The sequence below is a fragment of the Scyliorhinus torazame genome, chromosome 15, assembly GCF_047496885.1.
Source record: "Scyliorhinus torazame isolate Kashiwa2021f chromosome 15, sScyTor2.1, whole genome shotgun sequence".
Classification (NCBI taxonomy): Eukaryota; Metazoa; Chordata; class Chondrichthyes; order Carcharhiniformes; family Scyliorhinidae; genus Scyliorhinus; species Scyliorhinus torazame.
This window is the reverse complement of record NC_092721.1, coordinates 36,784,671-36,788,145: the sequence shown is the minus strand read 5'-3', so window position 1 is coordinate 36,788,145 and position 3,475 is coordinate 36,784,671. Positions and strand designations below refer to the sequence as shown.

Sequence of the window (3,475 nt, the reverse complement as noted above, 5' to 3'; positions counted from 1 at the left end):
CCTCTTCTTTTACAAGGCTTCCAGCTAAGGCGTCAATTAATCCAAGAAACTAATAATAATAATCTTTATTAGTGCCACAAGTAGGCTTACATTAACACTGCAATGAAGTTACTGTGAAAATCCCCTCGTCGCCACACTCCGGCGCCTGTTCGGGTACACTGAGGGAGAATTCAGAATGTCCAATTCACAAAACAAGCACGCCTTTCGGGACTTGTAGGAGGAAACCGGAGCACCCGGAGGAAATCCAGGCAGAGACGGGGAGAACGTGCAGACTCCGCACAGACAGTGACCCAAGCCGGGAATCGAACCCGGGACCCTGGCACTGTGCTACCGTGCCACCCCATAAACAAATACGGAACGATTCACAAATTTGCGTGTCATCCTTTTGCAGGGGCCATGCTAATATTCTCTGTATCGTCCAGTTTTTGTATATGTGCTGCCGAAGCGAGAACAGGCTTGCGATGAAAAATACTGAAATAATTTCAGATTATAATCATTTATTTTCACCTGTGTCTAATCTTTGTGTATGAGACACTGTGTTTTCTTTGAAATTAACCCCCCCCCCCCCCACTCCCCCCCCCCCCCCCCCCGCCTCCCCCCCTGGGTTGCTGCTGACCTCCATTTAATGTTCCGCGAGAAAGTCAAGGAACGGTTGCCTGCAAGGACCATCGCAAGGCAAACTTTATCCTCTCCAACCTGAGAAATCCAGCCATGTCACTGACCTTCTACACTTGGGGGTTTCGCATCCCTCCACATTAACAAGAGCCGCCTCCGGGCTACCAAGGAGGCGAAGGCCAGAACTCCGGCCTCTTTCGACTCCTGCATTCCTGGATCGTCTGATACCCCAAATATCGCTATCCCCCAGTTCGGTTTTACCCGAGTGTCCAAGACCTTGGACATAGCCTTTGCAAAGCCTTTCCAAAATTCTGTAAGTGCTGGGCATGCCCAAAACATATGGACATGGTTTGCTGGGCTCCCTGAACACCTTACACACCTGTCCTCCACCCCAAAGAACTTACTCATTCTCGCCACTGTCATATGTGCCCGGTGCACCACCTTAAACTGAATCAGGCTAAGCCTGGCGCAGGGTGAGGAGGAATTGACCCTGCCCAGGGCATCAGCCCACAGGCCCTCATCTAGCTCCTCACCCAGCTCCTCCTCCCACTTGCCCTTCAACTCTTCACCGAGGCCTCCTCCGCCTCCTGCAGCTCCTGGTATATGTCCAATACTTTGCCAGCCCCTACCCACACGCCCGAGACCACCCTGTCTTGTATCCTCCGGGCAGGTAACAATGGAAATTCCCCCACCTGCTTTTTCCCAAACGCCCGAACGTGCATGTGCCTAAAGGTATTCCCTGGGGGCAACCCAAATTTCTCCTCCAGCGCCCTCAGACTAGCAAAGTCCCATCAATAAACAAGTCCCCCATCCTTTTGATACCCGCTTTGTGCCAGCTTAGGAACCCACCATCTATTATACCTGGAATGAACCTGTGATTGTTCCAATATCGGGGTCCAGACTCAAGCCCTTGCCTCCCCCCTGTGCCGTCTCCACTGACCCCAGATCCTCAGTGTTGTCGCCACCACCGGGCTCGTGGTGTACCGTGTCGGCGGGAGTGGCAGCGGAGCCGTTATCAATGCCCCCAGGCTAGTATCCCTGCAAGATGCCACCTCCAACTGCTTACATGCTGCCCCCCCCCTTCCTCTACTACCCACTTCCGAATCATGGATATATTCGCTGCCCAATAATAGCTGCAAAGGTTCGGCAGCGCCAGCCTACCCCCACCCCGGCTGCTCTCTAAGAACAGTCTTTTAACACGAGGGGTCTTGTTTGCCCACACAAATCCCGTAATAATCCTGCTTATCCGCTTGAAAAAGGACTTGGGGATAAGATGGGAAGGCACTGGAAGACGAACAAGAACATGGGGAGGACCGTCATCTTCATGGACTGCACCCTGTCCGCCAGGGAAAAACGGCAGCATGTCCCACCTCTTAAAGTCCTCCTCCATCTGATCCACCAGCCACGCTAAATTGAGCCTGTGCAGGGCATCCCAACTCTTCACCACCTGAATGCCCAAGTAGCAAAAGCCCCTCTCCACCATCTTAAGCGGTAGCTCTCCCAGTCTCTTTTCCTGGCCCCTCGCATACATCACAAAAAGCTCTCTTTTCCCAACATTCAGCTTATAACCCGAAAAGTCCCCGAAACCTCTGAGGATCAGCGTGACCTCCCCCATCCCCTCCACCGGATCTGCAATGTACAGGAGCAGGTCATCCGCATACAGTGAAACCCGATGCTCCCCCCACCGAACCAGCCCCCTCCAGTTTCTGGACTCCCTCAACGCCATGTCTAGCAGCTCGATTGCCAGGGCATTCAGCAGAGGGGACAGGGGGCACCCCTACCTCGTTCCTCAATGTAACCTAAAGTACTCCGACCGCCGCCGGTTCATCGATACACTCGCTACCGGGGCCTGATACAACAATGTAACCCACTGTGATGAACGGTTACTGTATTACTGTACCCATATCATCATGTAAGGTGATGTCCCCTTTAAGACCGGGCTTGGAACCCTGGGGGACTCCGCCTCCAGCTCCTCCCACCTGGGAGTCGTATATAAGGGGCCGCCTTGTGGGCGGCACCCAGTTAGCACCCGTCTCAGCACCAGGCTAGTTCTTAGCTGATTAAAGCCTTCTTTACCGTTTACTCTCTAAGCGTCGTTATTAAGGGTACACCAATTTAATAAGCTAAACTACATCAGGATGAACGCAGGCCTAAAACCAGAGAAGCTCAACCTGGAAGCACGGACACCGGACGCAATATAATTTTTAAAACACTGGCTCCGATGTTTCGAGGCCTACCTGGACTCCTCAGAGACTCCATTCCTGGGGCCACGCATGCTGCGCGTACTCCACGCCCGGGTGAGTCACAGAATTTCTGCCACGCTCGAAAAGGCGACTAATTATGAAGAGGCGGTCGAGTTACTCTGCAAGCGGTTCGTCAAACCCATCAACGAGGTACATGCCAGGCACCTGCTCTCTACCTGCCGTCAGCGCTCGGGGGATTCCCTAGACGAATTCATTGAAAAACTCACCGCGCTTGCCAGGAACTGTGACCATCAGGATGTGACAGGGGAAACCCATATGAACCTGCACATCAGAGACGCGTTCATGTCCGGCATCCGCTCGACCTACATCCGGCAGCGGCTACTCGAAAACGGGGCAACAGACCTCCAGGACACCCTAACGTCGCCTCCTCGCTGGAGGTGGCCCGACATAATTTGGGCATGTACGCCGCGGACTCTGCGAGCCCCCCTCGGACTTCCTCAGACTCAGCCACGTTATGGGCCTGTGCTGCGCAGCGACCCACTCATCCTGGGGGCACACCGTGCTACTTCTGCGGGCAGGGTCAGCATCCACGCCCACGCTGCCCAGCCCACTCCACTATCTGTAGCGACTGCGGGAAGAAGGGGCATTTTGCGAGG

The 3,475-nt window shown here is 54.1% G+C and overlaps 1 non-coding gene across 1 annotated transcript; it reads right to left on the bottom strand.

Annotated features, from left to right (window-relative positions):
- Positions 1 to 346: 346 nt before the first annotated feature.
- Positions 347 to 452, bottom strand: LOC140392216 (U6 spliceosomal RNA). Its single transcript, XR_011935277.1, has one exon. It is a non-coding gene; the product is annotated as a U6 spliceosomal RNA (small nuclear RNA).
- Between the last annotated feature and the right edge of the window lie 3,023 nt (positions 453 to 3,475).